General features: G+C 39.2%; 1 protein-coding gene across 10 annotated transcripts in view; it reads left to right on the top strand.

Moving 5' to 3' along the window:
- The window catches only part of sox6 (SRY-box transcription factor 6), a 641,917-nt gene that overhangs the window by 92,968 nt on the left and 535,179 nt on the right, over positions 1-13,770 (top strand). The window lies entirely within an intron of this gene.

The raw sequence follows: 13,770 nt of genomic DNA, 5'->3' as shown, positions 1-13,770 counted from the left end.
TTGGCAAAACACTTGTTCAAAATCAAATCCGGATGAGTTTCAGCTACACAATTTCAGTATTGGATTATTGGGTGCCAAAAACCTTAACCCCATGGCTTTGGCCTCTTGCCAAAGAATCTCTCTCTCTCTCTCTCTCTGCAGGCACTCTTACACGATCAATTAGCTAGTTTATAATCTTGTCATCCTCAACTGAGTTTTAAATCCAACATCTCCTCCATCATTGAATTATTAGCACCTCTGTAACACTTTTACCTTCACTCTGCCTCTGCCACTGCCACCATGAACATTATTGTATGTCACAAACTTCTGCATAGTGGAGGAAATGCTTTACAGTATGCCACAAATATTCTGTATAAGGGAAAGCTATATTTAGCAGATTACTATATATTGGAAGAAATGCTGTACACCATGTAGCTAATCATCTAATAGAGGTCCTATTTGCCAGAGAACTTGCTCCCATGTCACAGAGATTTCTGTGTATCACAGACACATCATTCCTTAGTAAGACTGTTCTATGATGTACAGATGTACTGAATATCAGAGAGATCTCTGTATATCAAATGGAATGTAGTGTACCAGAGCAAATGCTGTGTATCAGTTAGATTACTATATACTGAAGAACAAACTGTATGTCATAAAGACTTCCAAATAATTGAAAATGCTATATATAAAGGAATCGGGAAAGCAGAGATTAGTGTGTGTCACAGAGAATGCTGTGTATTGCAGAGATGATCATATTTCACAGAGAATGCTTATATTAGAGATGTTGGTCTGTATTTAGAGAAGTTTGCGTAACACCGAGGTTGTTGCACACCATAGATATGAATGGACATCATAGGTGCTGTATTTCATCTACAATTATGTATCACAAAGATTAATGGATTTTACAGGGAGAACAAAGTGATATCAGAATAATTACTATATATTTGAGAAAGCTCAGCAGCACATAAACTGCTGTATCTTATATAGTATATGTAGGGCATAAACCAGACAGAGTTCTGTATATCAGAGAGAATGCAGCATTATCATAAGAGGTTGTATGTCAGAAACAATGCTCTATATAAACATGCATTAGAAAGATTGTCAAATGTTTTGAAAGTAACTATATTCAGTGAGATTTATGTCCAAAGAGATTATTGCGGTTCTATGCTGCTTTATATTTTTCAGAAATTGATATTATTGGATCAGCGAAGTTCTATTCAAATTCAAACAGTGAATCCTGAGAGTTTGCTACAGAAAAACAGTGAAAGTGTTTAGAAATTCCTGTTGCATTAATAATGGCAAGGAATTCCGGATGTTGCTATGGGGAAGTTCAGGCCAGAATGCAGTTATCAATCCCAGGGGATGTGGGTTGGGAACTTTGTTGAAGGAATGAAGATCCATGTACTGTCTGACACGGTACATTACCTTAGCAGATTTGAGTGGGATTTTCATAACAATCGTTCAAACTATAAACCGATTCAGTTTTGCCATTGTACACTATCATTTTATCATGACTCCCCGCCTGTTCACATACTTACACACACAGCAGAGCATTGAATTATTTTCAGTGTGTATATTTTGAATTCTTTATGTCATGTCAATTTTAAATAGCTTTTATTGGACTAATTCTGTTGGGGAATTGGTTCCCTGTGATATTGTTGCTTTTAGATGCAACTCTCTGCTTACAACCAAATCAGATCTGGAAAGTTTAGTTTATTCCTGGTCCAAAATCCTAGCACTTGTCTAGCTAAGTTAAAATGAGCTCTGGTTTGGTCAATGGCTGCGGAAGTCAGCAGCTACTATTAGCTGGCTTCCGTACTGTTGAAGGCAAAATGCTGACATGTCAATGAATGGTTAATATATCACGGGGTGTTATTCTGCTGTCAGTTTAAAGGCACCAAACAGAAACTAATGGGCAGAATTTTACCAGCCCCCTCTGACAGGAATGGAGGTAGTAGAGGGAATGGAAGAGAGAGTGGTGTTTGTGTGGTAAAATTGCAGAGAGCCATATCACATTGGATTCTTGGTCATGCCCCTTGTTTGGAAATGTTACAAATGTTGGCACCACATTCGAAAAGGCTGCTTCACACCAGGAGGCAGACAAGCCAGTTTGTAAAGTCCATGTTCAGGGCCATTTTACTGATGTGGGCCTGTCATGTGCAAAGGTAGCCAGTTAAATGGAGATTGCCTCCCATGGACAACCAGAGGGGGTGAGTTCGTAAAACAATAAAAATGGCAGGAAAGGGAGTACTGTGGCTCCGATGACATTGTTGGAAAGATTTCCCCTCCAATATTTTTGAAAGATGCTTCATTCCCACACGTTGAAATCTGCAAGACCCTGCTACCTCAACAATGGCCAACACTCCCAGCAGCCCTGGTGAGCTCCTGAGCTCTAATTTGTGCTACTGTTGTGCAGCCCAACATATCCTGCAAATAACTCACTACCACTTAAACCCAACTGGTTTAAATGCAACCCAACTGGTAAAGTTCAGCTCCACATTTTTCTGAAAGTAATTCACTGCCAGTTAAATTTGAACTCCATGTCTCTGTTTGAGATAGTAACCTTAGAATGTTAGAAAAGCATTCATGCAAACTACACAGAATGCTCAGCCATTTTACAATGTACTATTCAATACTGCTTCTGTCAGTCATGTGACAGAACTATCCTTTTTTGAACATAAAGTATTGCAATACCCTTTTCATTGACAGTGCATTTTGACAATTCTAAGCCTGAAGAATAATAAGATGAGCACAAGGTATTGAAAGGAACTGGGCCAGCAGAGGGAGTTGAACGCTGTTCACATTCTTGGGGGTTCAAGTAATGTTTATAAATCGTTGTGTTGCACAGTAGTGCGTTAAGGCATCATCTGAACTTCATTGTATCCCAGCATTAGATGTCTTTTAGGTGTTTATAGAAATACATGCTGATAACATTATTTCATGGAAACCAGCTCTTAGTTGATGGCTAATAAACTTCAATGCTCGTGTCTGAAATCCTATAATGGACATAAGCCTCATTACAAAACTAAAACTCTTTCCTCAATGTATAAACCGTGGAGCATTAGGCACATGCTGAGCTTGCAGGGTGATACTTTAGGTCAAATGACTTGTCAGAAACTGAAAAATTGGAGGGCTGCACAAGGGCTTTGGACACCTCATGAGCAATGGTGTGAATTTACTGCTGGAGCTCTGGCTCCCAGCATAATGTTCATTGACTGGGCAGGTTGGAGATATTTTTCTCTAAATAGGTGCTGTTTAGACTTCAGCCCTGATAACCTCGATGTAGAATACTTGAAGCAGTGGTCACCATTGATTTCAATATGGCCTCTTTATCAGTGTCAACTGAATGAACCAACTTGGCCAATATCTGCCATGACACCTGCTGGTGGTAGATATTAAAAGGCACCTCATTAGGAGAGATTTTACATTTGTAATCTTACATTGGACATCAAGTGACATCTGGAAAATGTTTGAAGTTTTCTTTTGCAAGTTACAGCAACATTGCCTCAGTTATATTTCCATCTGCGATCACTTACTGTTCACCCTTCAATTAAATTAAAGTTATCTTAAGTTGTTAGACCATCACGGAGATGTCTTTTCAAGACTTTAAAGTTGGTCCACTGTTTAAAGTATTTCAACCGGCAATCAATTCAAAAGTTAATTATTCTAAATGTAACTGTAAAGTAAGATGAAGCCCAAACTTATCCCTGACCCTTAGTCAATGCTCTAAACTTCTAACTCAAACTAAAACCCCAGTTCAAAATCTAGTCCAAAACTAACTCCCATCCAAATTCGCTCATCTGACCTAGAAAGGTTTTACTTGTAGGCAGATTATGAAACTGTCAGGAGCATCAGCCAAATAGGAGACAGCAAGATTCCAGACAATGGCAGCAAGCCACAGATAATTACAATAAAAACTCACCTGCATTACTAGGTAGGTACAGGACAAGTACCAGGAAGTCAATGGAAATTGGTTTGAACTTAGAATCCCTACAGTGTGGAAACAGGCCCTTTGGCCCAACAAGTCTGCGCTGACCCTCCAAAGAGTAACCCACCCAGATTCATTTCCTTATTTCCTCTACATTGCAATGTATGGGCAATGTAGCGTGACCAATCCACCTAACCTGCACATCTTTGGAGTGTGGGAGGAAACCCACGCAGACACAGGGAGAATGTGCAGACTCCACACAGACAGTCATCCAAGGCTGGAATCAAACCCAGGTCCCTGGTGCTGTGAGGCTGTATGCTAACCACTGAGCCACTGTGCCACCCCTTTCTTTTTAAAGGGCAAACCAGTATGACATCCATTTTTTTTCACATCCAATACTCAACAAAAAAGCCAGAATTTGAAAGCTTATGACTGAATGGCAATTCTGTACAATAATAACCAGTGAGTAAAACATTAGACCAATCTGCCTAGAGTGGAAAATCTAGTTTAGTAGATTTCTGAAGTTTTCATCATATAACCTCCTACTGCCAACTGCCCTTCCTAGTAAAACCTTTTATTTATCTGTCATGAATATTCGTATATTTAATACATTACTACAAAAAGTATTTTTAGACACCCAATTTTTAATGTCTCCTCAGATTTTCTCCTAAGGCCCCTGCAGAAATTTCTGGAAAATAATATTTAATCACTAAATTCTCCAGTCATGGAGAATTGATAACCCTATCCACCATTCCTGGTAATATGATTAATTATAGTATTTCCACCACCTTGTATCTAAAGATCAATAAAACTGGCATAAACCAGTAACCTGGAATCTTGTTGGAAATATGTCACTCACTTCTATATTGAACAATGTATTTATGACCAACTCTGTATTGAGGAGGTCATTTATCAACTGTTGCATTACAATAAAGATTCTGGAGTGAGACTATTCAGGATGGAGGTGACAATGAATAGACTGCAATGTTATTAAACAATGCTATTGTGCTGAATAGTCCCCCAGTGGAACTAGTCAGCAAAATAAAAGGAACCTCTTTGAGTATTAAGGGTAAAATTGCCTTTGCTCCCAGCAGGAGGGCTACATTAAATTAGTACATATTGTATCGTTGCCTCCCTCTCAATTAACACAATCAGTATCATTTAATTTGCCGTACATTCTGTCTGTAAATGCGTCCAATTGATTTTGATTTCTCCTGAAAGTGGGAGCATAATTTTCTTGTATATTTGTGATGTATTCTTTGCTTATTGTGGCTTGATTTGTTTCTAAAAGAGGTCAGTACACAGAGTCAGTTTGAAAAGAACTTTATATCCATACTAGACTGACGACTGCCCTGACACTTGTCCTAGATGAACAAAATGCCAGACTTTGATATAAATGCCACTGACCTCCATGAATTTGGGTTAGAGCTGACTTTGAAGTGTGATTCTTTTACAGATTTTCTGCCTGACTATGTTAGACCATACCTACTGTAAACATTCCGTAATGCTTTGCTTTCTCAAATTAAAAGCAAGTTATTCGATATAAAACTAATGCCACCTTGGTGCAATTATACAAATAAATTCTGGCTGACATTATCAATTGATTGTGGTTTGATTCCCTGGACCATTTTTCAGTCTACACAGTATGCAAGCAGCCTACTCATTATCATTGCTCATCTTCAGTCGGTCGCTGTTCATCTTTGGGAGTTTACCAATGGTGAATCACCTGCTTATTCCACAATACCCAAACCATGGCTCTCAATCACCTCGAATCATGGAATCCCTAAAGTGCAAATAAAGGCCGTTACACCCTTCAAATCTGCACTGACCATTCAGACCCACCCTTACGCCTGCACTTATCATAATCAACCCACCAAACCTGCATAACTTTGGACTGTAGGACGAAACTAGAGCATCCAATGAAGACCCACACAGACACAGGGAGAACGTGCAAACTCCACACAAACAGTCATCCAAGGCTAGAATCAAACCCAAGTCCCTGGAGCTGTGAGGCAGCAGCGCAAACCACTGTGCCACCCATCTCTGTTTCCACTAAGGGAGAGATTAGCCTTTGTTCAATATACTTTTCCCTAATGATATGATCAAGATTGGGAAATTGGTGCCTGAATAATTCTGGCTGGAGACCAATTTTATGTCCAAGCTTGACACAATGCATTGGATCACCAATGTGTTTCCTGATTAAAATGGAATTATATCTGCATAGATCTGCCTTCTATTCATTTAGCAGGAAGTGGAGGATGTATATGGCTTTATAAAGCACACACTTTTTTGTCATCTGAGACTTATCAGAGACTTGCTTTTAAGGTAAGTTTAGCTTTATTGTTTTTTAACTCCACCTCAACTTAAGGTGTATTTCAGGCAATCATAACTGTTGAGAGTACCGCGAGGGTGAATGAGCATTTATGGCTGTGGTCAGCTTTGACCAGGTTTGCATGATTTGAGATTAGGATTTTAACTCATCATGGCTAGTTTGTTATTCATTGATGTTAATAGTACTGACTTCTTTGTGATAATACTAAAAATGATCAGTTCATCAGCATTGCAGGAAACAAAAGAAGCATAAAGGCAAGTCTTTCTTTTTCCTTATTTTTGTACACCAGGTAACTGGCCAGCATCAATATTTGCACAACACTGTGGCACATAAAGCATGCTGAGTGCTGGTTACTAACATTAAATGGAGTGACCTTTCAATCAATGAACTACTTGCAATCTGTAGGCATGAATGAGAAATGACAGAAAGCATTTATATTTTGTTTGGAGGAAGCAGAATAATTGTTTTAACATCAGGGTTAAATGTCTGTGCTTTGGCATTTTAAGCCTGTCATTTAATGATTAGTTATTACAACAAAGTATTGATTCATTTAATTAATTGTTATCTTTGCATTTTGAATGCTTTTTAAAAACTTTAACTTCACGTCATCCCCTCAGAACTTTATTATTGCTGTTGTGCCAGATGAGAATATGGATCATTATTACCCTTTTATTGAGTGTTGTTGAACCTCCAAAACGTGTTAATGCTGAATGAGCAGGGTGACTCATATTAGCACCTTCTTGGTGAGGGCAATAATGCATATGAATTCAATAGCTGTCAAGGTCTAGCCAGTTTGTGACCACGAATCAAGCAAGTTGATATCTATGTCTGTCAACAGTCATGATGCCTTCTTTCTTCAGCAGTCACTGTGCCAGCTGCGGTTAAGCCACCACAGCAAGCCAAAGGGTGGCAAGGGACATCAGCTGACCAGATAGCTGATGACTTTGGTGCAGAATGATTGCTCATATGAATGACATGAATGCAATGAAGCCTCATGAAATGTGACAAACAATCCTTTAGTACACTGAGACACACTACCGCTGCTTGGACTGTTCTGGAGAAACTCCTCCGAGTGGGTGTCTAGATTTTTGGCAGTCTGCTGCATGTTGCACAATCTCACCGTCAGTAAAGGAGAGTAAAAACAGAAAGACTTGCTGCTATATAGCACAACTTGCAGACATTTCAAAATACTTTACAGTACTGAAGTACTTTTTGAAGTGTAATCACTGTTGTTCTGTGGGAAATATGGCAGTGAATTTCTGCACAGCAAATTCCACAAGGACAAAAAAAAACAGATAATCACCCGGGATGATTCCCCAGCTCATCTTCTAAATTGGTCCTTGGGATCATTAATACTTGCCCAAGACATCTCCGGCTGATGTGTCTAGCCATTACACAGCACAGTTAGTGCTGACTGGATAGTGAAAACATTGAAATAGGCAGGCAGATGAAAGCTGTCAAACAGCTGGCTTCACAAGCAACGTACTCTTGTGGCATAGTGGTAGTATCCATACCTCTGGGTCAACAATGTAGATCATAGTGAAACATCTTAATGCTGATTTCATTGAATAAAATTTAGAACTTTGAAAGTTAATTTGGGATACACCTAAACCAATTGGTTTAAGTGAACATGAATCTTCTAAACAGAAATATCCACGAGAACTGCTCCAGCTCACTACTCTCCTTCCTTTCGGAGTTTGTTTTCTGTTTTTGTTTCTTTTGTTCTCCCAATCCACCCAACTTCCTCTCAAATCTTTTGCTATATGGCCTGATGCAGAGTGTCTGATGAAGGTGTTATCTAGTTGACAGCAGAGCAGAATTTTTGTTCAGTCATTCAGGGTCAATGGGCGTGGTTATCTTTATTTGTCTTCTCACTTGTTTTGTCACTTTCGGACATCAAGGCCACTACAGTGTGCTCTTTTCTCTTGTCATCTGTCTCCCTCTCTCTTTTCCATATCCTTACATCCCCTAGTCAGTTACATTTTGGAAAATCATTGTGCTTTTCTTCAAGAACTTTAAAATGAGGTTTCATTTTATGATCCTGTTTTACTGTTTTCACTCTCAATTGTTTACTTATTTTAATAAGGCTGTTTTGTCACTGTCAGCCAGACTGCCCCTCAGTCACTGTGTACTAAGCAGCATATTTAATGACTCAGATCAATTTGCCATGACCTCAAGAGCCTCGGCCTTTGTTTAATTTGTGGCATAGAAACGGATTAATGGCATAAATCAACCTCTAATGAGATTCAGGGCTGTTGTTACAGAAATATATAATAATTATGTTAATATTGAGAAGAATCAATGATAATGTGTATTGTGCACACCGATGTGCAGATGCAGGAGAGACTGATTTTCAAACAAGACTTGACAAATCCCTTGTACATGCTAGCTTTTGCCAGTAAATAATTGCTGGATAATAGCACCCCTTTAAGCTGTTCTGAGTAGGCCACATGTCAAAACTATTAAGTCAAATGCCTCGTTTACAAAGCAGTCATGGAATTTCACTGATCCACCTCTCTCTCTTTAACTACTCCAGAATCTTTATCTTTGACAGTGAACCTGAGGCTCTATTGGACCTGAAGCGTATGAGGCTTCAGGATTCTGCTTTTATACAGAGGTGGGAGGAGTGCTGATTGTAGGTGTAACAGTGCATGAATGTCCTTTCAGACATCTATACTCCGCAACTGGATCACAAAAATGCCAAAGAACTAAGCATTATGGGCAGGAGTCAGCCCAGGTTACTGGTGTAACTCACATTAATGACACTGAAAGTAGAGGAAAGGTTATATTTTGAGATTATCATAGAATGCTCTTGTCTGGAATTAAAATCATCAGCATTTTTACAGTCCAACTGGCTTTTCCACTGATGTCTATTATCATTGCCTAAAGGTGATATAGTGCAATACTGAGTCGTAGCCAATCATTAGCATTAAAATCATGATATTGCTATTGTACCCTCACACTCCTACTTGATTTAGAAGCTTGGATAAACATTAATTGGCCCCTCAGAGAAGAGACATTGAAGAATACCGAGCTGAAAATGTGTTGCTGGAAAAGCGCAGCAGGTCAGGCAGCATCCAAGGAGCAGGAGAATCAACGTTTCGGGCATAAGCCCTTCTTCAGGAACCATTTATTCTTGAAGAATACCGTCAACAGTATTTTGTAACATTCTCCAAGATCAATGGCAGGAAGAACAGTCTGATAACAATGTTGTCTCCCAAGGTAGCTTGCCCAGTATTGAGGTGCTGACCATTTAAAATGAGTTCCCTGATTGGGACATGTCATTCATATGTCTGTTCAGATCTCAGAAGCAACTGCTCTGCTTGGTAACTTGATTGGGGCAGGAGACTCCAGGAGACATTGAAAACCCTTTATGGATGTCTTCAAAGCATCCTTGAAGAGGTCAAACATACCATGGGTAACTGTCTTACAGCTGATCAAAATGGGGAGGCTCATTTGGAAACCGAACACATGGAGAGATTCAGTCATTAACATGGAGAGGCAAGGTCAAGGTGTAAGAGGGAATGCACACACCTCCAAACTAAACAGTATACACAAGCCTTCAAGCATTACTTGCTCATTTATGGTAGAGTCCACAGATCGCACATTGAACTTATTGGCCTTCTGAGAACCCATTGCATCAAAGTGGAAACAAGTCATCCTTAATGCTTTTGGGTTTTCTGAGAAGAAGGTTAATTTTTATTTGCATTCTTTTCCGCCTTTGTGACCTTCCTTCTTGATTGATATTAGATTATAATCTCCTGGTCACCAGCAACCCTACAAGCCCGCCAATTGACCATTCATCATGTCTGAATCCAGAAAATGAATGCTAACAGACTATTTGTTCAATACCTAGATTCTCAATGCAGAAACTTTCCAACACAAATGACTAGAATCATGAGCTGGAATCCTTCTTTATTAATAGTTCCTTCTCCCAACCACACTTGAACTGAAGCCAGTTCTAGTGACTCGGCTGGTAGCCTAGCTAAGACCAGTTAACTCATCACAGATGAAGCGATTAAGTGAACCATTATCTTTGTTTTGGCTTGAGGTTATTTGCACATGCAGACAACAGCCCTGGACAATTGAGCATTTGCCAACTCTGTATTCTGGCATCAAGCATTCTCAGTTAAATTTCAGAACAAACCATTGCACCTGTGGCTCAATATCTTGAGAATCTTGCATACAAGAAATGACTGCAGGTATTGGTTACGTGAAAGTGGCTTGCAACTAACATCTCCACTTCTTGCGACTTAAATATTTGGGAATACTTGCTTATGATGTGTTAAACAGCTATGCATTCATAAAAAATATGCACAGAAACATGTGCACTTCTTTTGAAGTTACAACTAGCATTCTGAATACTGATCTGTCCAAACAAGAGCTTCAGAAAATGTGCTACCCAGTGCAGCAGCGTAGGTTTTATAGGGTGTATCCTAGAAAGCTGCTCTCAATGTGACTGGTCAACCACTGTCAACCGAGGTTGTCATTTTCCATAGATGCAAAATGAGTATAACGGGATATTTTTTTTTTTTTTAGATTACTTACAGTGTGGAAACAGGCCCTCCGGCCCAACAAGTCCGCACCGCCCCGCCGAAGCGTAACCCACCCATACCCCTACATCTACATCTACCCCTTACCTAACACTACGGGCAATTTAGCATGGCCAATTCACCTGACCTGCACATCTTTGGAGTGTGGGAGGAAACCGGAGCACCCGGAGAAAACCCACGCAGACACGGGGAGAACGTGCAAACTCCACACAGTCAGTCGCCTGAGGCGGGAATTGAACCCGGGTCTCCGGCGCTGCGAGGCAGCAGTGCTAACCACTGTGCCACCGTGCCGCCCACATATGCATCTTGCATTTTCCTGGTTGCTTTTTTTGCTGATAAAAGCTTACTGAGAGTTGCAATTAGTTTATACCTTAGTATTTCCCTAGCAGTGGTGTTCCACAGGGATCGGTTCTGGGTCCTCTTTTGAGTGTCACTTATATAAACGATTTTGATGAGAATGTAGGAGGCATGATTAGGAAGTTTGTGGATGACACCAAATACGGTGGCATAGTAGGCCGTGAAGAAGGTTTTCTAAGATTACAAAAGGATCTTGATCAAAGAGTCAATGAGCTGAAAAATGACAGATGGTGTTCAATGTGGATAAATGTGAAGTATTGCATTTTGGTACAAGAAGTAAAGGTAGGACTTGTACAATTAATAGTAGGGCATTGGGTAGTGTTATGGAACAGAGGGTGCAAGTACATAATTCTTTGAAGTTTGCATCACATTTAAACAGGGTGGTTAAAAAGGCATTTGGCATGCTTACCTTCATAGTTGAATCTTTTGAGGATAGGAGTTGGAAAGTCATGTTGAGGTTGTACAGGACATCGGTGAGGCCTTTTTGAAAAACTGCGTTCAGTTCTCGTCGCCCAGTTATAGGAAGGATATTATTAAGCTAGAGAGGGTTCAGAAGAGATTTACTAGGTAGTTGCCAGGAATGGAAGAAAGGCTTGATAGGCTGGGACATATCTCACTGGAGCATAGGAGGTTGAGGAGTGATCTTGTTGAAGTTTATAAAAATAATGACAGGTATAGATATAGTTAACGGTAGTTTTTTTTCCTCTAGGGTGGGGAATTTTAAGGCTGGGGGGGCACATTTTTAAGGTGAGAGGAGAAAGATTTAAAAAGGGACAAAATTTTCACACAGAGGGTGGTTCACATGTGGAATGTGCACACAATTACAATGTTTAAAAGATGTTTGGATAAGTACATGAATAGAAACGTTTGGAGGGATATAGGCCGGGGTAGGCAGGTGGGGCTAGTTTAGTTTGGGATTATGTTTCGCACGGGCTGGTTGGACCAAAGGGTCTGTTTCTGTGCCGTATGATTCTATGACTCTATAAGGCTAAGCCACAAATTAATAAACTAAACCTAACATTTTAGAAACTATTGTTTAACCTATACATTGATGATTAGTGTCATGATGAAATGAGCATAACATGATGAAATAAGCAAGTATGGACTTTACCTACAAGAAAAACATCTCACATGGGGCCCTTGATAACCATCATAAAGGGAGGGAGAAAGAGAGGTATTTGTCTTGTTCATCTTGGATATGCTTCAAGGTTAGGTTCAAATGATAACTGGACTGTGTTCCAATAAAAGATAAAAAGACAGAAAATTTTCATTCTATGCTTGTTTGGGATTTATGATCAAACTCTTGGAGATGATGGAATAAGACTGTAACTGCACCAAGGAGAATGTTGCTGGATAGAGAGGGAGTGAGTTTGCTCAATTTGAATCTACATTCTGAAGATAGCTGGGCAGTATTATGATGATTGCATCAGCTGAAACAACACTGTCATAATAGCAACTGAGGCTTAGGCCATCACAGTACCTTAGTGTCTTTAAAAACTCATATAAAAAAAATCTCAACTCTATTGTTTTGCGCTTATCCACAACTTACTTATTAGAGGCTCCTAGGTGACAGTAAGAAGTATTGGAATAAATTATTTCTGAGTCACTTCTTATACCATGTAACTTGGGACATAATTTACTACAGGTACTGGCGTGATGATGTTCAGGTCTTGCAGAGACTTGCAGCATGTTTTATGTTCTCTTGGCATCATTCAATGTTTGAGTACATTTATTTTTATTACAAATTATTGTCAAGAATACAATTATTCTATGATTCAACCTCACAAAATATTTAAACTAACTGTCTGAATCTGCCGACGGCTGTAGGCCAAGACTGTCAAGTATGTTTAACAATGGAGTGATAAAACACTTCTGTCTCTTAAACAGACACAAACTGCGCAGATTAGTTTGAAATGAAAACATGCACAATGAATGAATCAAAAAGACTTTACTGAAAACAACCTGCTCACTTCAGTTTACCTCCTTATGGAAGCATTTTAGAATCAACCACTTCTCGAGACAGATATGAATCTACACTACTTGAATAGTTTTTCAGAATTGGAATCTATTTGACCATCTGTTGTTATAACTGTTATCGTTCATTACTGAAGATTTGATGAATATGCAAAATTCTTCTATGTTGTAAGTTAGTTCAAAAAATCTTAATTGTCTCTCTCCAGAGAGGCATAAATCTTTGATTTTCAGTTCCATCTCAGGATCGGAGCATAAAGCTCAAGTCTGAATTTCCATTGCAGTACTGAGGGAGTGCTGCACTGTTGGAGATAATGTCTTTTGGATGTAAAGTTAAGGATTTATCTGTAGCCTCCAAAGATACCTTGTCATTGTTTTAAAGAAATATAAGGGAGTGATCACTGATTTAAAGCCAATATTTATCACAAACTATATCACAAGAAAAATTCTGATTATGATCAATTTGCATTAGTGCACTGTACAAAAAATTGGCGACTGCATTTCTGAAGTTTGCTACAGAAGAACTTCATTGGCTGTAAAGCACTTTCAGACATCCAGTGACCATGAAAATGTTGTATAAATCAATCCTTTCTCTTCTTTTCACATTTATTTCTTTTTGTCCGCCAAATAAAAGGTGGGAAGTTCAA

The sequence above is a fragment of the Chiloscyllium punctatum genome, chromosome 22, assembly GCF_047496795.1.
Source record: "Chiloscyllium punctatum isolate Juve2018m chromosome 22, sChiPun1.3, whole genome shotgun sequence".
Classification (NCBI taxonomy): Eukaryota; Metazoa; Chordata; class Chondrichthyes; order Orectolobiformes; family Hemiscylliidae; genus Chiloscyllium; species Chiloscyllium punctatum.
This window is presented reverse-complemented; position numbering and strand designations above follow the sequence as displayed.